Source organism: Triturus cristatus, chromosome 1_2, assembly GCF_964204655.1.
Source record: "Triturus cristatus chromosome 1_2, aTriCri1.1, whole genome shotgun sequence".
NCBI lineage: Eukaryota > Metazoa > Chordata > Amphibia > Caudata > Salamandridae > Triturus > Triturus cristatus.
Genome location: NC_140580.1, coordinates 997,327,868 through 997,349,264, shown reverse-complemented (window position 1 = coordinate 997,349,264; position 21,397 = coordinate 997,327,868). Strand labels below are relative to the sequence as shown.

The window sequence follows — 21,397 nt, the reverse complement described above, 5'->3', positions numbered from 1 at the left end:
GAAAACCCTGACAAAAAACACTCCACACGCCAAGCTCCCGGCCACCAGGTCACCAAACCTAAAATGGTGGCCGGGAGCAGGCGCCCAAGGCATTTATACCTGGGCTATGTTTGGGCTACATTCCGGCTACATTTGGGCTAAAAAGGAGCCCAAGTTTGAAAAAAGGCCGCGCGAGGCCAGCCACGCCCCCCCCACACGCCCCCTCCCAAACTGCCCGGGGGTGGGGACTCCCTACGGTCGCCTACCCCCCCCCAAGCCCCCCTTCGTTCGAGTCCGGCACACGCAGTTTAACCCCTACTGCGCTCATCGGAGAGCAGAAAGGACAGAGCCAAGCAGATTTTGCTTCCCAAAGGTAAAGCCTGGGTTTCACCTTATTAGTACCCCTGTTGCACAACTCCATCCCAGTACTCACCCAGGAGAGATTACCCATACCTCACCGTAACGCAGAGCCTCCAGCATTACTTCAACTGTACTTGCATTTCATACTACTCTGTATGTAGCAGCCAAGAGCTACTTTGTAAAGTGTGTGAGATAGGTGGCTTCTTCATGCAGCTGTAATCATTAAAATAGCGCTTTATATTGTGGGACTTGTAGTTTCGCCCTCCCCGCCCCTCCTATTAGTTACGGGACACAAAGCCTGTACATGCAAAGTACTATATGCTAACACGTAAGGAGTTAGAATTTGCCACACGTTATAGGGGCATTTGAGAACCTGCGTTATAACGGCATGTTTTACATCTCAATATACCCTGCAGTGTTTTAAATGGGCAGGTTTGAATAAGTAGTCTGCGCTTCTTTCATGTGAATAGGAGATTACCTTCATTTCTTGGAATGGCGGGCAGGTACGCTAGGATTGTAAGTACCAACACTTTTATATTCTCATTTCAAGCACCGACACAAACCAAACGCCTTTGACCCCTGTACGAGCCCTTTGCCTTCAGCCGTTTTTCAGTAATAATGTGATAATTGCAGTGTTCCAAATATCACACCATACAAAATATTATTTGTTGGTTACCTAAAAGCCATACATCATCGCTCGTATAATGGTTGTGTATTTGAAAGCGTGGCTAAACATGTTTTCACTCGCATTAAAGTTTCCTTTTTGTTTACGGAACTGAAATAAAATGGTTCCATCGATTTGCGAGCTGAAGAAATGAAAGTGAAAGTAAGTACCCATCTCGCGCAAAGCTCATAACACTGTCTGTGCAAACGAGCAGGAAAAGGCAAAGATCGAACATTAATGGGTTACAATACCACTTGAGCACTTAGTAATTTAGACATAAAAACACTAATCCATAGCTGCCAAGGCTTCAGATTGCTGTGTGTGACATTATCATAATATCGGTGTAATTATGAGTGACATTTCAATGACTACGAGTGACACTTTCTTGCGAGCAAAATCAAGCAATTTAAACAAGTGAGATTTACCACCCTTTAACAGTGACCCTCAAGTCTCCATTACCACTCCCTTACATGCTTTTGTTTTGTTTTATAGCCCTACTCGTATCATTGTAGGGTGTCAAAGCACTTTACATCACACAGAGACAATGAATCCCACGTGTATAAATCAGTGTATAGCAAATGTTACATAAGAGGTGTGGGAAAGGAGTCATAGGGCATTCATACTGGGTATAGTTTGAGTGATTGATTGTGAGAAGCACAAACTCAGAATTTAAAATGTACCATTGTGGCTGGGGGTTGTCTTCACTAATAAGAATCGATTTCTACCCAAATGAACCATTTTTGCATTATTAGGATAATGAACAAGCATTTTAAATGCAATAGGTCTCACAGTTAGGCGAGTTTAAGCTATTGGCATTGTAAATAACAATGCCTTTTATTTATGTTTTAAAAAAGAAAACAAAAATAAAAGGCATTGTTATTTGCAATGTCAATAGCTCAAACTTGCGTCAATGCGAGAACTATTGCATTGCAAATGCTTGTTCTTTCAAGTGCTTTCCCCAGAATATAGCTTTTCAGGCAGGTTGCATGCAACTGCTATGAGTATGAGCAACATTTACATACGAATCAAGGCTGTCTTTGTGCAAACAAATTCGAGCCTGAGCAAAAAGACAATGTGCCCTTTCTGTGCTCCACCTATTCTAGCACAAATGACATTTTCAGGCCATTTGTTGCACTCCGGTACCGTCTTCTAGTGTCTTGTGATGCTACTATGAGGAAGCTGCATTTAGAAGCCTTAATCTAACCCCACTGTGAATAAGTCAGAGCTGTGTTTGGAGGTATGGGGTGGAACCCATTTGGATCCACCAGAGAAGCCTGTCATATAAAAATGCAGTCAACCTACACATATACCTGAGCAAAAAAGACCATTTGCAAAAGAAATGGTAAAATATCTAAGATACGTGTGCTTAATTCCCCCTAGGTTATCGTCAGGCCTAAAGTGCGCCTATTTAGTCATAAAGTAGCGCTAAAGCTGAAAGAATTGTCAACGGTGACCGAGTCTGAGCCTGTGGGATACCAGGGGGACCACCACTCTCACTCTCAATGTGAGGACGATCCTACTAAATAGGATGTGAGGGGTCCTTGCTAGATATCCTGGTGTACTTAGGGTATAATGCAGTAATTTCTAGAGGCTCACAAAGTCCTATAACTAAGGCAGGTGACTGTGAAACCTAACTGAAGGATGGGTTGCCAGCCTTATGTGATGAACCAAACTTGCTGCCAGGTTACTATGGCTCTTGCCAGGTCTCATGCACCTGTTGACTAGTGAGAACAAGAATTTTACTGGGGTGAGGGCAAGAACCTCGGCCAGGGCTGGACGGGCCTTTTATTCCACCGGCCAATTCCCCAATGGACTGGAGCCCTTGGAGGCCCGTTTTTAGGGCTGGGGATGCACTAAGCATGGGGGCGTGGGCTTCCAGAGAGAGTAAGAGAAGGCGGAAGGGAGAGGCAGAGAGAAAATGATCAGAGAGGAAGAAGAAAGAATGGATGGTTGAAAAGGAGTGATTTGGGATGGTTTGAACATTTTTGCCAGGACTGCTTTTGTTTCCCCAGTGCGGCCCGTTACCATCTGGTAGTGGCGTATGAGAGTCTTGTGTCTTCTCTCTCCAGCTTCTGGACTCCTTGATGTGAGTCCTAACCTGGAGTCTCAGTGAGGTGTCCCCTAAGTGTGAAGCAGTAAATCTCTCCTTTCTGAGTTTTCTCTCCTACACCTCTTCGCTCACTAGACTGCTCTCACTCTCCTGACTGCTGGCATTCATACCCCTTGCATGTCAATAATCTGGCCCTCCCAGGGAATTTAACCTGTTACCTCCTGTTTCTATGGGTGCACAACCATTACCCCACTCCCTTGAGGAAGAAGCCGCACACACAAACACTCTCCCACTCGATACAGGGGATCGTAAAGTGGCCATTCCTATTCACGCACCCAAGGCAATGGGAGCAGAGGTATGCCCCAACTCCGCCACTGGAGTTGAAGCAAACATCTTATTATGTGGCATGTTTCCACACCTGGGCCAGCGCCACTACCTTCAGGTTGAGAAGCAAAAACAATCATTTGAAGTCCTTCTGGTAGTGGCTAATGGAATACCTATTTTAGACCTGAGGTATGAACCAGTCTTGTCCATTGTGCGTCTGTATTTTAAAGAAAGCGTTTATGGATTAAAAGAATAAAGACATCGTTTTCTACAGTCAAAATCACGACCTCTGTGCTCTTTCATTTGGGAAGCGATGCATTTATAATCTATTTTGTTTCGAATTGTGGACAATAATCTCCTTTACAAATAGTTTATTTGTATTCTCCGAGTGCAGGGTCATTTGTGTTAAACCAGGATTGCCTGATGTTTCTTCACGTTGTCTTTTCTTTCTTTCAGTTGTGCTTCTCCTAAGCCTCGGGGTCGCTCTGGCACACTTCATAAATAAACACATGGATGAGAGCGAGGGCCATCGAGGCACCGCTGGATTACTCAGCATTCATTTGGTTCACGCCTTGTCCTGCTCTTCCTCACTACAGTCCTGATGAAGATTGCCAGCAAGTCATCAAGGCATTTATTCAGAGCCAATTATCGACCCACAAACACGCACTCAGTTGTCGATTATGACAAAAGAATTTCAGTTTCTTGATCTCTTTGTTTTATATTTATTATTTGTAAAGCACACCGAGTACCAGGGTCTAGCTTTAAGGCGCATTGCACAACTGATAAGCAAGTAAAGGCACAGCAGCCAAAAGAGGCATGGATATCCGCCACATCATAGAGGGGAACAAACTGCAGCTTGAGAGATAAAACAATCAGATGAGTGAAACGGATCAGATACCTGCGAGAGGGACACAGAACCCAGACAGGAGTACAAGAGATCAGATATCAAAAATATCTGACCCAGTCATTGTTAAACCTAAAACACAACACGGCTTCACGTCTTAATTCTGCCACATACCGTGAACTTCAGATGTGAAACATGTACACACTTTACTCGAGCGCTTCTACATTTGACAAAATTCACAGTCGACTATTGGGACATCCTACTTGCACCGGACTTTAGCCAGGATTTAAGTCAGTGTATGGTGTGCCCTAGTGCAAGGAAGGGTCTGCCCCCCCCCCCCCCACACACACACACACACACCCCGGCTGCTGTTTGAACTGTGAAACACAGCAATAAGCGGGGTTCAGCAAGCCGCTCAGGCCTCTATGCCTCGGTTCTACTGCACCTGCTGCATAAACGGTATCTACGTCCTTTGTTATAGCAGCCATCAGGGCACATTGTAAATAATAATATATCCTGAACGCAGAGTCATGAAAAAGCAGGGGCACTTTTTTAACACGTGTGTTTGAGATGATTAAAAGGGTATTTACCAGCTATGTACGCCAAAGAGATTAAAAAAGCAACGAGGTGAGATTAAAATGCGAGGCAGACACAACGTCTATCAGCGAGAGATGGGCACCCGTGATATTGAGATCATTTCTATTTAACAGCACACATCACAGGCCGCGTCCTCTCTTGGGGGCATATGTATGAAAGCAAAAATTAGTCGCAAACGCTGCGATTCGCAAAAAACAGCGTTTGCGACTGATTTTTCGCTATTTCATATGTATGACACATTTCCAAACTGAAAAATAAGAAATCGCTAAATTAGCGATTTCTTAGGCTGCGAAACAAGAAAACTGCGAATTTCCTAGCGAATACCTATTTTGCGATTCCTTAGCGTTGCGAATATCGCTAACAAGAAATCGCTAGCTAAGAAATCGCAAACACATGTATGAAAAAATTGCAAATTGCGATTTTACGAAATTCGCTAATTAAGAAATCGCTATTAACACCAATTGCTTGCAGGTGGTAAACTGGTGCAAGGTACAAAAACCAGCCCACAATGCAACAAACACACCCACAATGGCTGCAATGTACGTGATAGCCAGGAGGCTGCGTATTCGGGCCCTTGCACACAGGAGAATGAGACAGGAACGTATCTTCAGGCTGCGCATGACCCTGTTACAGAACACTGAAGAGGAGATCTATGACAAGTACAGACTGCACCCACAGACCATAATGGACCTGATTGAGGAGCTGAAACCCCACTTGGAGCACCCTACTCGCAGGACACAAACAATTCCCACACATGTGCAGGTCCTGTGCTCCCTGCACCTCCTCGCGTCAGGGAGTTTTCAACGGGTCATAGCGGAGGTTGGTGGTGTGTCACAGAGTGCACTTTCGCGCTTCTTCCATGCCTTCCTAGATGCAATGCTACTGAGGCTCCCACATCACATTTACTTCCCCACCACCCAACAGGCATTACAACAAACGATACTGGACTTCTACCAGATTGCACGTTTCCCCCACGTCATCGGCTGCATTGACGGGACCCATGTGGCCATCACACCCCCAGCAGAAACTGAATATGTCTACAGGAATCGGAAATGCTACCATTCCCTCAACATACAGATTGTGTGCAACGCTAAGTATCACATCACCGACATCGTAGCCAAATACCCCGGCAGTACACATGACTCCTTCATCTTCCGACACAGTGGAATACACAGACGTCTGAGTGCTGGAGAGTTTGGGGAGGGGTACCTGCTCGGTAAATACATTGCACACATCAATACATCCACTACATCACTTGAGGGGGGGGACATTGACTCACCTATTGTGTTTTTTTCCATGCAGGTGACAGTGCCTATGCAGTGCGCGACTTCATCCTGACCCCATACCTGGATCCTGCAAATGCAAGTGAGAGGAGCTACAACAGGGCACACAGATCTACACGCTGTGTCATTGAGCGAACCTTCGGAATCCTGAAGAGCCGCTTCCGGTGCCTGCATAAGAGTGGAGGCGCACTGCAATACAGCCCTGAGACCTGCTGTAAAATCGTGGCAAGCTGTGCAATGCTACACAACATGGCAATGAGGAAAGGCACCACAATTGATGTGAGCGATACAGACACATCAGATGACGAGCGCCCTGCTCCCCCTGCCAGACCAGCACCAGGAGTTGGGGCAGCTGCTGGACGCCAGAGACGGACTGAGATCACACAAAACTACTTTTAGGTGAGTGTTGAGGAAATGAGACTACAAAGCCTGATGATGTGTCAAGTGTTTAATCACACTTAACATGACAGAAATTGTAATTGTCCCCAGCACATGTTGTACACACAGTGCAGAGAAGGCACAAGAAATAGGGCAAACAGCCTTTTGCGGGTTAATGCACCCGTGTTGCAGTCAGTGTCCCCGCAGATGATCACCTCCGTCGGTGCCGTCCAGGGTGGTTGACCCCCATGGTGCGCCCTTGGCCTGCTACCTGTCTGCCACTGCGGCGTCTTTCACCTGGCAAGGTTGGAGTGATGCTGCTGCGACTCGATGTGTCCTCACTCTCAGCAGAGGCCATTAGTGCGCTGCCACCTGCATTGGCTGTCTGCAGCTGTTCCACAGCAGTGGTCACCTGCGCCAGCCCTCGCGCTATGTCCTGGCAGCAATGTGCCATGTCCACCTGCATGGTGACGCTTCTGCGTGTGAGTGCGCTGGTGGTGGTGCAGAGGCGGTTGACTGCCTTGGTGTAATTGTGTAGCCGTGCATTGGCACGTCGTCCAGCCCTGTCATTGGCAGCTTGGGTGTCCCTCAAAGTGGCACAGAGCTCTCGTATTGCCGCTACCATGCTGCGATTGTCCTGATGTAGGCGGCCTAGCTGGCGACTCATTGACCGCATTGCCTTGCTTTGCAGGCGCTGTTCCTGCAACATGCACTGTTCCAAGCCGGAGAACACGGTGCCTTCTCCTTCTGTTGCAGTGCTGCTCCTGGGCCTTGACCTGGAAATGGCCTGTTCCCTTTGCCTTGGTGTTGGTGCGTCATGACGGGGCATGTCTGTCACACCCTGACTCCCCTCTCTCCTGTCGGTGTCATCGCCTGTTGCTGGGACTTCATCCTCAAATGGAGGCAGTGGGGGCACATGTGCGCGCTTCCTGCGCTGAATTGGCTGCTGCTCTGTCTCATCGCTGGAGTCCGCAGGGTCTGCAGGCTCCTCTCCCTCAGCGCTGTCTTCATGTGGCATGGCGTGTGCTGTGGATGTAAAGGGGACTATATGAGTTTGTGTTACTGTCTGCATGTGGCACTCAATAAAGTTACAAATCTTTGACGGCTAATCTCTGACACATTTCTATTCAATGATCCCCAAAACACATATGTTGCATTTACTTGTGATGGTGTCATGGACACACAGTCAGACACAGTACTACGAGTACCATGATGCATTGCTGGGTGTGCTGTAAGACCTGGGCTGGATTGGCATGTTGGGAGTTAACTATGCGCATTTGGGGGAGTGTGCAAGGGATGGGGAGGAGTGCAGGGTGATTTGGCATGCATCTTACCTTGTCTGCTGGATGAGGGGTCGGAGCTGTCGATTGCAGCCACACCACCAACGCTCTCAGGCAGGAGGGTTGACTCCACAAGCTCCTCATGGGGGGTTGGCTGCTCTGCAGTGGATGGTCCTCCTCCAGTCTGACTGGCATCCTTGAGTCTGGCTGCCACCCTCTCCTTGGACCTCTGGCGCATATCATACCACCGCTTGCGCAGCTCCTCGATGGTGCGTGTGGTGACTCCAACAGCATTCACCTTGCTCTGTATTTCCAGCCAGATTTTCCTCTTCCTGGCCTCTGGGACTTTGAGTGCCTTCTTCCCAAACAGGAGCTCATGGCTGCAGACCATCTCCTCAATGAGGACCTCCTGCTCCTTTTCTGAAAACTTGTGTTTTCTCTTTCTTTTTTCTGCATCTTTGCCCTGCTGGTTTTGTTTGGGATCCATTGCTGGTTGCTGTCTCCAGGAAAGCCTCCTCACACTCCACAAGCAGCCTCTGGGTGTGGCTCAGGTGAGCAGGTGCAGGCAATCACTACAGTTTCCTGTTTGTGATGTCATCAGCCTGCACCAGGCTTGCAGATTCCCGTTTTTGCGATTTCTTATTTAGCGAATTTCGCTATTAAGAAATCGCAATACGGGATTCTGCGAATTATTTGCGATTTTTAAGGAATCGCAAATGATTAGCGATTTATTTTATACATCCCGTTTAGCGAATCTGATTTTGCGAATCGCAAATTCTCGCAATTTGAGATTCGCTAAAGGGGAGTTTGATACATATGCCCCTTGGATATTACATAGTAAGGACCGCTGTGGTAACTCGTCGCTATATTTCACCGGGTGGGTTGAAAGGCTGTGTCGACTGTCGGAGCAGGAGAGTTCTAGCCGGTTTGGGCAGAATGCACGCATGGCCGCAACCGAAGAGCAGCCGACTAACCTTTCTTGTCTCTTTCAAAAAACAATTGGGGGAAACTTCTAACACGGGGACGGCGTGCGCCGACCATTTATTTTCCACAGCACGGCGCAGGTGACGGAGGAGTGTTTTATTCACCGTATATTATGGTGTGTGTGAATAAAAAACATGGCCGCCTCAAGTTGGGATCTCGCTAAACTTATCGGGTGACCTTCATGGGTGTTTTGGCTACACGTGTCCAGCAAGTCGTGCAGGAATCCGCTCTCCGGCAGAGGTTTCTGCAGCACGGCGCGGGCGCCGTTAGATGTCCCGGAGGTGACAATAGGCAGCGGGTAGGGTTGCTGTTGAAGGCTGTGCCGTGTTCCGGTTCGCTGGTCTCACCTCAGTGCCAGGGCTGGCGTTTCACCTTCAGCCAATTAAAGCAGAGGTGGGCTCCAGGGCAACGGATGCCTGCCTGGGAATAGATGCGGAGAGCAAGATGGATGGATAATGTAACTGGCTGAATCAGCAGGCCCGCACTGTCAGGTCAGTCCTTCCTGCGCACACAGGGCCTGTTCTACCTGCACACAAGACCGGTTCACAGAGCCCGTGCTACAGCACGTAGGGATGATTCTTGCTGTGGACACAGGGCCTGTTCTACCTGCACACAAGGCCTATACCTGTACACTGGACCTGTTCTGCAGCACACGGGGCCTATTCTTGCTGCGCACAGCAGTACACCAGGCTTGTCCTGCGGCTCACGGGGCTGCGCACACCTGTACACGGGCCCTGTACTGCAGCACACTGGGCGTATCCTTGCTGCACACACCTGTACACGGGCTGGTTCCGCAGCACACGGGGCCTATCCTTGCTGCGGACACATGTTCTGCAGTATACAGGGCCCATTCTTGCTGCGCACACCTGTAAATGGAAAACCAACAGTTGATGGACAGAATGTATTACAATGTCATACATTCACCCAGGATTCTTGTTTCCGGTACAGGGAAGACATGGCTTGGCAGTTCGGGCTGGACTGTTCCCATGATGCACAGGGTCAGACTGATTTGCATATGGCCATGTCTGAACTGGGGTGGTGGAGTGAGCTAAAGAATGATGATGGATTAAACCCAGATCAGTTGACTGGGGGTGAGTGTTTGATTTGCTCTAACCCTTTGGTACCACACCTGTAAATGGGGGCCTGCGCACACCTGTACACGGGCCCGTTCTGCATCACAGGGCCTATCCTTGCTGCACACACCTGTACACGGGGCCCGTTCTGCAGTACAGGGCCTATCCTTGCTGCGCACACCTGTACATCGGCCCGTTGGGCCTAGCCTTGCTGCGCACACCTGTACACGGGCCCGTTCTGCAGCACAGGACCTATCCTTGCTGCGCACACCTGTACACCGACCCGTTGGGCCTATCCTTGCTGCGCACACCTGTACACGGGCCCGTTCTGCAGCAAAGGGCCTATCCTTTCTGGCACAAAGGACCTGTTCCTACTGCGCATACAGGACCGGAGCTTCCTGAGCACACATGGCCTGTTCTACCGACACAAGAGGCCTATGCACCTGTATCTGCACATAAGACCTGCACAACCTACGAACGTGGCCTATTCCTCCTGCACGCTAGGGCTATCGATGGTGCGCACCACGGGCTGTGCTGTGCAGTGGCCGCAGGACCTGCACACAGGGCGTGCACTTCCAGGGCACCTTCACCCTGAACACACGGCCTGTCCTTGTGCACCAATGCCTCCTCTCCCTTCGCGCACTACCTGGAGTGATCACAGGCCTGTACTGCCTGCACGAACGGCCTGTCCTCAGTGCACACAAATGTCTCTGCACTCTTGCCCGGATAAATTCTGTTCGAGGCACAGAAGCGAACTGGCAACCCTGCATGTGACCTATGTGAGCCATAGAGAGATGCATGTAATCGCACTGCTACTGGTGCACAAACTGCGTGTCGAGGAGTCCAAGAATGATTAACTGAGAACGGAGCCTCGACCTCCCCAGCAAAATGTATGCATCCATCATGTCCATGCGTCACGAGAGAGCGCGAGAGGGAGAAGGGGGGAGCGAGGGAGAAGGGGGTAGAGAGAGGTAGAGAGAGAGAGAGAGAGAGAGAATAGGGGAGAGGGGGAAATGGAGAGAGAGGGGGAGGAAGAGAGAAAGAGAGGTGGGGTAGAAGGGGAGAGAGAAAGAGCGAGATAGGGCGTAGAGGGAGAAGGGGAGAGGGAATGAGAGGGAGAGAGAAAGAGAGAGGTAGGGGGAGAAGGGGCGAGAGGTAGAAGGGGAGATGGAGAGAGAGGAAGAGGGGGAAGGGGGAGAGAGGGGGAAGGGGGAGAGAGGGGGGGTGAGAGAGAGGGGAGAGGGGGAGAGGGAATGAGAGGGAGAGAGAGAGAGAGAGAGAGAGAGAGAGAGAGAGGTAGGGGGAAAGGTGAGAGAGGGAGAAGGGGAGATGGAGAGAGGGAGAGAGAGGTAGAGGGGGAAGGGAGAGGGAAAGAGAAGGAGAGGTAGGGGGAGAAGGGAAGAGGGAAGCAGTGAGAGGAAGAAGGGAGAGAGAGAGAGAGAGAGATAATGTGGTCAAGCATCGAACGGATCGTGCACGGGCATTACGCACACTAAATGTTCTATACGGGCATTAAGCACAGTATACTTTTATGTGCATTAAATACAATAATGAGGCTTCACAGGCTAGCCGGTATGGGAACCGGGCCCACTGCTTCGAGCCTGCGCCGCTGTTAAGCACAGTTTGCGTCCTGTATGACAGCGAAGAGTACTAACATATAGATGGGCATTAACCACTCTATAGACATGCGGGTATGCACGTGAATTTCGGTGACCATGCTGTCCAAGCATTGAGTACAGTATGCGTGGTCATAGGAGCATTAGGCGTAGAATACATTCTGTACGGGAATTAAGCCCAGTATTCTGCTAATAACAGCTCTGTCGTGGTTTTAGAACAGTGGGAGAGGGCGTGAAGAGAGACAGCCATATGTACATGGTGGGCGTGGGGTGTCTGCAGCGTGTTCCTTTGCCCCACCGCCAGCTGATTCCTAGTTCCTTCTTTCAGATTTTCGGAGTCAGGTGCAAAACAAGCACCGGCAATTATACCACATCAGGTCCGCGGCATGCCTCACTCTCTCCTTATCACAGCCCCGAGGGCAGACATCCGCCCGGGAAACAGAATTACCGGGCCAGGAAGCAGCATTCGAGCGGGAGCGTCAGCACGTGCAGGCAACACGCACGCGATGAGTCTGAACTGGAAACATCCACCCGGGCTTCACGCGGCGCGCGGAGAGCAGATGAAGTGGATGAATAATACATGACGAGACTTTCCCAGAGCCGGCGGAGTCCGTGCATCGAATGCAACTTGAGCAACGTGCACAGCAATGGCAGCCGTGAGCTGCGCGGGGCAGAGCAATGGATACCGAGGCGGAAATGCATAACATGGCGACTATGGTTATTGCGCAGTTAGCCATGTTTCCAAACCCACATTACACAGAATGATGGTACAGCTAGGAGTCATTCTCCCATAATATGAAGGAACAAAGTTTTCATGAGCAGCACGTTTTATGCAATAGGCGTCACAGAAATTTGGTTCCACAACTTATTTCCTTCAATCAGCTAACTGAGGCCGAAGCATTAGCTCCCAAAAAGTGAGTAGTGAGCAGAAGAATGATACAAGTCAGCCAATCAAAAGGTTGGTAAAGAGGCTATGTTCGAGAGCATGGACAAACACAAGAAGAGGAAGGCAAGCCATTGAATAAGAGGCAAAGACACAAGCGTGTCAATAAAGTTACCAATGATAAGCAACGGGCGGGCTGTAAGCCCAGTATACATTTTTGGCATGCCCTCAAAATGTCTCACACAACCAGACAGCTTATGCTATCTGGTAGACAAGACCTAAAAAAGAATGCTGAGCAGGTGAAAAAAAAAATGGCGCCACCTTGGCACTCACCTGTGCCCTCAGTGCGTCCGTAATGCTGAATGCACTGAAGGCAGAGAGCTCCCGCCAGGCATGGATCATGAATTAGAGCTAGCTTCTCTTCACTGGGGCAGTGGAGGAAATGGCCGACTGGCGGCTGTCTGTCACAGATTAAATGAAGCTCTTCATCACCAAGCATAGCAGTGTCTTCAGAAAATCAACACACACTGGTTCTGGTGCTCCATCTCCTGTACGTATGTGCACCCCTCATGACTCATTTTTAAGTGATCACTGCAAAGGGCAGTTGAAAAAGCTTTCAGTTCTCCTTAGAAAAGTTTCTTAAAATGGCAAAAATGTTTGCACTAAACTCAACTTTCCAAATAAAAAACATTTTTTTTCTTATATTTAAACGATTCACACAACTCAGACTTCATCCTTGTGGTTTATTGAACCAGAACCCCTCCGTGGCAAAAGCGGACCATAATAGACAGGGATCTGTTATGTTTCACCTATTTTTTTTATTTACAGAATTTGTAATGCAAACACTGCAAACTATATCGCTTCTAGGTGCAATCCCTTGAATGCAGACATCGTAGGACCAACCCTCATTCATGGAAATATCCATAAAGTAGGGCTTTTGTTAGACTTTCAGATGGAGAGTAAAGCTGGGTTTTGATGTGAGAGCATGTTAGTTTTAGGGAATAGGGCCCAGAAACGAGAGGCAGTGGTTGTTCCTGCCAGCAGCCTTGGAGGTAGAAACGGTGGGCAGATGACAGTAACATAATGTACTTTTCTGCACTGCGCTGGTGCAAAAAGAGGTCTGTGCACTTTGTTGGCCCCTTCAGAGCATAAGTGAACTTGAAGAATCTTTAGGTTAATGCACATTTTGCTCACACCAGAGCTTGGTAACGCAAGGCAGTAGTTGCCTTTTTGTGTTTCCAAGCTCAGCTGTCAGCAATACATGCATTAACTCGAAGACTTTTCAAGTGAATGCATGCACTGATGGTGGCAAAAGAAATGCACATATACTATCTGCACTGGTGCAGTGCAGAAGAGGGAGGGCACCATGATACGACCCAGTTTTAAAGTAGAAGGGCATTTTTGGGTTGGACGTAATGGTGCATGCACCATTCACAGCAAATTATTGCATGCAAAGAATGAGAAGGAATGAAAGATTTGGAATGTAGAATTGCCCTGAGATTGGTGGAGGGAAGCACATCTGCAAGCATCATGGGTCAGGAATGAAGTTTAGATTTCTCACAAGCTGGTATATTGTTGGTGTTTTCATTGGTGACCCACCGTTGCTGGTAGAACTAAAGGGCAGTGTCTGTACAGCACACATACTGTATTTGACTTTTGTTGTAATATATCTTTGTGATCCATATCAGTGGCTACTTACTGAAGGACACATCCTAAATTTCAAAGTAGGGCTCTCAGTGTTAAACCTATCATCACATTACAATGGTTTATTCCATGGAAACTTTCAGCAAGAAAAATAAATAGATGCTGGCATCTAAACACAGTACCGAAATTAAAAATAGAATGTCTACCTGGTGTTTTTTTTTTTTGCTTTGTTAAAAATGGCAAAAGCATTCAAATTCTTTGAAGGCAGCATTATAACTACAAACTATATTTAACACACTCAAAGAATTCAAAATAATTACTTTCATGTTCTTAAATGTTTTCGTCTTGTTGTTAGATGCAACAAATCCTTATTTTTGTTTGAAAGGAAAAACAGAAAGACAAAAAAACTTGCTAGATTGCTCCGTGTATGCCAGGGACCATGTTCTGGAGTGTGGCCTTTAAAATTAACAAACAAGTGCTTTCTGGAGGACTGGATATGTGGTCTTATTTAGGAATATGCCAGCGGTCTTTTTTGGAATGGAAATGCAGGGAGTGCTGCGTTTTTACCAACAGAGGTACCTTCAAAAGAAGGCAGTGATTGGAATGGGATGGAGAGTGAACTATTCCATCATACAGCATTAGAGATTTCTCAATGGAAAGGCCAAGGATTGAATAAACAGACACCAATCATTTCTATACCTTTGTTTGTATTTCATTAGCAAAAGTTCTAAAGGCGAAGTGGGCATGAAACTTTTCTCCACACATCCAGCTCTCTTACCGTCAGTTTGCCCCAGTCTGTCCACGTGTGTCTGCATGTAGGCTTTCTCCATGCTCTGTGGGAATGCAGTTGTGCCTGTATGTTTGTCGACTGTGTGCGAATATATGATGTTACCACGCAAACAATTACAACGCATGCCTTCACAAAGCGTTTTTTGCATCACAACCACCATTACAACGCATTTTTAGAAACTAGCATTACAACGCATACCATTACAACGCATAATACTTTTGGGGCAACAGTGGGGTAAGTGTTGGATAGTGTAGGGGTAAACATTACTATTCCCACTCCAGGGAGTGCAACAGTAGGGTAAGTGTTAGTGTAGGGGTAAAAATTACTATTCCCACTGCAGTGAGTGCAACAGTAGGGTAAGTGTTAGTGTAGGGGTAAAAATACTATCCCCATGTACCCCAAATCTCATACCCACCCTAAAACTAAAAAATCACCATTACTTACCTTATAATGCGTTGTAATGGAATGCATTGTAATGGCATGTGTTGTAGTGACATGCGTTGTAATAGCATGCGTTGTAATGGCATGCGATGTAAAGGCAGTTGCGTTGTAACAGCTGCATTGTAAAGGTAGTGCGTTGTAATGACTGCGTTGCAATGGTTGTTTCCCCTGAGTGCAAGTATCAGTATGCTGATTTGTGGACGTGAGTATCTGGCTGACCAGGGCATCTTTTTAACAGCATACTATGATTCCCAACCCTCCTACAGGCCCTGATTCCACAACCATTCTCACCTCTTGATGTATACATCCCACCCTCTACTTCTCCCTAGTTTCCTCTCCTGCTGCCGCCTCACCAAACAGAACCACAAGTCATCTACTGACCACAGTACAGTTTTGGGAAAGATCATTCAGTTCACAAGGCTACTTCCTCATTCTGACTTTTGAGCCAACCTTTCTGCTCTCCTGTCACATCTAGTGCTTCCTTTGAAAGGGCCTTCGAGCAGCATAAAAAACTAGACAAGCACCCGACATAACATTACTTCTGTCACATGGCTTTGTGTGTAGGGGACACTGCATGTTAGGAGGGGCATGGACATGTGTCTGTGTACTGATGTGTCCGTAGATGCCTGATTGTAGGCCTCTGTGTGTGGATAACTGGAGGATTGTTAGTCTGTGCGTGTGTAAGTATATTTCTATGCACGTTGCTCTGTCCGCAGGTTTTCATGTATGTGTCACGGAAGCAGGATGGCTCCATGGGTTAAATGCTCCACATTGACATTCACGGTGATCTGCAGTTCACAAGTGCAAAAGCAGACAAAGTCGCTTCAGCCTTCCATCCTTCTGAAATTGGTGAATCAAATACTAAGAAGTTGGGTAAAGCAGCACCCGATATAGCTTTTAGAAATGGATGATTGCAGGAGACACTGTTTAAAAAATAAATTATATTAAAAAATAACTTATAATCCGCTCAATGTGTCCATGGGCGTTGTGTGTCGTCGTGTATTCAAAACTCATACTTATTGGCTGTTGCCACAGTCTGTTCAATTAGGCAGGGGTGAGACCTGATAAGCAGGGGTTGGATTTCCAAGTCATGTAGTATTTACCACACCAGGTAATTACTGGGGCAATAAAGATCTTATCCTTCATTCAATTTTGAAAGGTCAAACCTGTCAGAATGTAAAAGGGGAAAAGTGCAAAGTATTTACCATGACACAGATTTTAGTGCACTACGTGCCACAATGGGAATGGGAGTCCCCAAAAGCTCAGATTATGCGATAAGCATTGCATCTGATAAATTCCATACACCTCAGTGTTGGATCTCCACTGGATGCAAGCATTACTGCATCCGAGTCAGGCCACTCGTCATCAGGGAAATGGTGTTTTAAAGCACAGGAGAGATTTCAACTTTATAACTGAGGCCACCAACTAGCAATTGGTGGGGACAAGAGCGGGGGGGGGGGGGGGAGTCAGCTGGTGATCATCAATAATATTAGATGCACTTGGCAAGACCAAGTTTGGCGTTAATAAAGGAGTCATAGATTGTGGAGTCGACAGTAGCGTAACGGACACACCCGCAGCCCCTGTGGGGGCAGTCTTCTCTACACAAAGGGGGTCCTCCTCAGCTGGTCTGTGCAATGTATGTCCCTTTAACCTCTTGAGTGCCCATGACGAGATGGTCTCGTCATGGGCCGCGGTTGCGCTGTGCCCATGACAAGACTATCTCGTCATGAGTCCCGCCCGCTAATGAAACGCCCGGCACAGGGAGTGGAAAGGGCGGGGCACTCAAGGGGTTAAAGCAGCTGCAGTGTGCAGCATGCTCTGAGCTGACATAGCACTGACCCAGGACTGAAAGAAAGAGAATAACTTATTTGTTTCTTTGAGCCTGACAGGCACCTTACAAGAGTGGGTGGGGCCCCCATCTTTGATAGGGCACTGCTTGTCTTAGAGAGGACAGGCAGTACAGAACTGACTGTAGCAAAGGTAGGGTTGCCACCTTTCCCAGAGAAGAATGCCTGCCCACTCTTCAAGTTTTAAGATTCTGCAAAGGACTGCACACGATTGTTAAATTGAACTTTATATGAAATAATCTGTATTTATTTTAACATGGTCTTTCTGTCTTTGTTATTTTAAGTAATCAGTTCGGGGTCATTGCAGCTGCTGTAGAACACATTTTAGTGTTTTATCTTACATTATCTGTTTAATGTATGTACCGATTAGGGGAACAATACTCGCCAGGACATTAAATGCTAGTCATTGCAAGTGATTTCACAGTGTTTCTATTAAAGGTTTTGGAAGGAAACCCAGAATTCTTGTTTCCCGCTGGCATAAGTTAAAAGCTGTATGCAATACATATAGTTAAAAATAAATGACGAATATATTCCAATACAAGCATGGCATTGAAACACGAAAGTGACCAGCTTTACTGAAATATTTAAAAGCACTTTGTGTGTTTTCTTTTTAACAAAGTAAAGTCAACAAAGCAGATGGCCTCTGTCTTACTTGAACAGATTCAGTGAATTCAATATGTAAATAACTAGGTTAAGTTGAAGGATTGTAAAGCAGAGATCTCAACCTCTCTCTTGTCAGATGTGTCTTTTTTGGCAACCTATTTGTTGTTATTTTGCTTTTTCCCATTTTAGACTGGACTAAAAGCACCAGAATACAATGTCTCAACATCTCACAACTGAAATTGGAAAATCGGAGTATGGTCTAATGCATGATTTCTTGTACACATATAAAGCATGGACGCCTTTTCATTCGCTGCGTCTACAAAGTGCATGTGTGGTTTCATGCTGGTAGCTCCTATAACAGGAATGTACTGCAGCACTGGCAATTTCAGATTTCTGGGGTTTCCTATATAAAATCATTCTCTTGTGCAGAACAAGGCAGTCGGTGGTACCAAAGCAGTCTCTAGGGGTCTGCAACGAAGGGGACCAAGCAAGATTTTACTGGTCTGGGTTTGGTTTCAGAGGTCTGAATGGAGTCAATTTGGATTGCTAGGTACAATTTCTGACGCAGTTAGGGTAAGCTACCCGCAAAGGGTCCTTGAACATGCCTCAGGGAAAATTCCTACTATGTGTGCATAAAAATGATCTGCTTTGGTCAAAGACAACGTTTTCCTAAGGTGTCACTCAGAGTGTCACATGTAAGGTCTGAAAATGTCACACATTAGCTGCTGCAAACAAAAAAAGTCACACATAAGCAGATTTACAACTTAACGTAGTTAAATGTAGGCATGGTGTCCCCTGCATATGCAATAAACTAAGGGGACGAGTTCTGTATGGACATGCGATTCATTTTAATCCAGGCAGATGCATTGAAAAGGTAACCGCAATCCTTACACTAAACGTGAACCCCTCGACAAGTCATTTGAATGTGTTACCAGGGCCATTAGAAAAACGCGGCAAGAAAGGATCAAATGATGCCGCAGGGTTGACTAAATCATGCATCAAGAAAAAGCAGACTATGCAGCGTGATGTGGCACATTTTTTGATCGCATTCCTTCGGAATGTTGACATTTTTAACACATTAACACTGCCATGGCAAAGGGTTGACCTAATTTGTACCAGTTTAACACAGTAAAAAGCAACAGTAAGGTGACCACTTCGCGTTTGATTAGGACTTTCCCCCTGCACGGCAACACGTGTAACTGAGATTTCAGTACCTTTTGATCCATTTGAGTTAGAAGCAATTTTTTTTGCTAAAATCTGTGGCTTAAGCAGCATATGATGAGTTATGTGGCAAATGCAGCACATCCATAATAATACAGAAAACGATGTGGCCACAGAATCGCATAATTCCAGTGGCCCTGTTTATTACTCAAAACAGCAAACACCCATATTACCCATGCCTGCATGGGCCATCAAATACTTCTGCATTATTTTCTCTATGCGTCTTTACCATATGCAATGTTTAAAATACCACTAGCCACTCTATCAGTAGTGTCCCTAGAAGGGAATATTAGGGTGGAAGACATTAAGTCACAGATACACTGATACTCAGACTAAGGCATTAAATGGAAAGAGGAACTACCAGTCTCATACAATGGGAGCTCTGAAATGTATGGATGAGTCACCTGCCATGCCAAACTATAAATAACAAGGTTCATCTTCAACCTTTGGTGGTTGGATTCAATGTGTAGGCACACATCCTTTACACACCTACCCCCTTATTCAACCGTCAGTGCGGTAAACATTCGGTCCCTAAAGTTAATTTTTATTTTAATAAAAATATTGGCAATATTATAATAAAAAATATGAACACAACTCGGTTTTTAGTGCGCATGTGTCTAGAGCATGCTCATCCCACAAGGCTAACTTTTTTTCTCTTAGACACTAAACGTACCATTGAAATCCCCTGCTAATGCCAGGTGGGTGCAGGCGGCTACCTTCAAGTACTTCTACAGGGTGGGTGGCGACCGCCTGGTAATGGGCATTGTGCGGCCCCCCTCACCATTCTTTGCGGGGGGGCGGGAGGGGCTAAGGTTTTGTTGCACCACTGAGGTTGACATCAGTAGCAACAGGTGTGCGCAAAAGGCAACATATTAATATAGTTACCGTCTCTTGTTCGTGGTACTGTACGGAGTAACGGAGGCTGAGCAGAGTTCAAGACACGGTCACAGACGCTCCGCGGAATATTACACACCTCAGCAGTAATATACACTCACCTGCTCTTCCTGTAGCAGCGGAGGGCGCCGGACTGGAGCGCAGATGTTCCGGTAAATTCCAGCTCGCGGAGGGAGTTCTGTCGACGGCGTCAGTCTGCCCCACTCTCACCCGCCTGCCCTTCCTGCCCTATCCCGGCTGCTCTTGACACCAGCAGGAGTTTTGACCCCTGCGGATCGCCGTCCCCTTGCTTAGTGAGCTTCACTAGGGGGGTTACCGTCCGCCGGCTTCTCCTCCGGTCTGTCGAGATTCAGTACGAGGCCAGTCACCTGTCCGTCTGTCCTTTGCCCCGTCCCACTGCTGCTCTTGGCTCAGTAGGAGTCCACACTGCGTCCGTCTGTCTTTCCTCCTCTCTCTCTGTGGCACTTGGACCCAGAAGGAGTATTGCTCCTTGTGCAGGTCTGTGTACCTCTGTCCCGCCCTCTGACAGCTCATTCACCCTCAGTGAGCGTGGCTCCTCAGTTGCTCCCCTGTGATATGTTCTTCGCTGCGCACGGAGCGGTGTCTGCCTGCTGTCTGTCCTTCCCCGACGCCCTGCCTAGCTCCCGTTGTGCCGGTCCCCGCCTCCTCCTCCCCTCTGGCTGCCTCGGCGGCTCCGGTGTCCGCAGGTGAGGTCGGGTCCTCCTCGTGCTCTCGGCTCAGCCGCTAGGTCCTCCCGATGAAAGGCGCTCTCCCGGCTGTGCTGCCTCCCGCTCCCGGGTCTTCCTGCTTCAGCTTCCACCGATGGGTTGTCCTAGAAACCCCCTCCACTGCGAAGAGAGGAGGCCAGCAGCCCGGGCGCTGTCACCAGCATCCACGGCCCGAGGAGGTACTGGTGCCCTGCAGACGCCCAGCACCAGGCCCTCTGAGGCAGCAACATAACATCCAACTTCACCGACCACCAGTGCATTCTGGTACACGTGGTCCAGCTGCTCGCAGTTACAGTCTCATTGCACTTTCAGTTATGTACTTTCTTTTCATACACAGGAAGACAGCGGGTCTTATTATATTAACTTGTTTGTTCAATACATTGTCATTTTGATTGCTTGTTTACAAGTGTAAAGCGCATATATTTACCTGTCTCCAGGTGTTCCACTGTCATTCTCGTCAGACTCCGCCCAGGTTTGTTGTTAAACATGAATATATTACTGAAACATCCCATAAGTTAGATAGCACACAGAACAGGAGCAAAGAGGGAAACAAGGAGCAGGCCCTGTAGTCATGAGAGGTGAACCCATCAAGTCAGGCAATCACAAACTGACTAGTTCCCCAAATGATGGATTGTAGTGAAAGTATTTCACCAAGTAATCTCATCTTCTTTAACCAATTCTTCAGTGTTCATGTGTTGCCTAAGCCTCTTATTACCGCCCCTTTCACTCGTACCCCCCAACCCACCCCCGAGCTCAACTCAAACTGCACCCCTCCAAATCCGTTCTAACGAATGCAGGTGTGGGTCATTCCATCATTCCCACACCACCCCAAACTGAACCCGGTCTTCTCCTTTCACCACCGCCTCCCCTCCTCTTCACAACCTCAACACGCTTTGTCCTCTTCAGCAACCACC

General features: G+C 47.5%; 1 protein-coding gene across 1 annotated transcript in view; it reads right to left on the bottom strand.

The window, feature by feature from the left end:
- LOC146868563 (dual specificity testis-specific protein kinase 1-like) overlaps positions 1 to 20,535 on the bottom strand; it is a 339,083-nt gene extending 318,548 nt beyond the window's left edge. Inside the window, exon 1 of the mRNA XM_085611282.1 lies at positions 19,857 to 20,535. The gene's annotated coding sequence lies outside the window, so the exon portion shown is untranslated. The remainder of the gene's footprint in view (positions 1 to 19,856) is intronic.
- Positions 20,536 to 21,397: the final 862 nt, after the last annotated feature.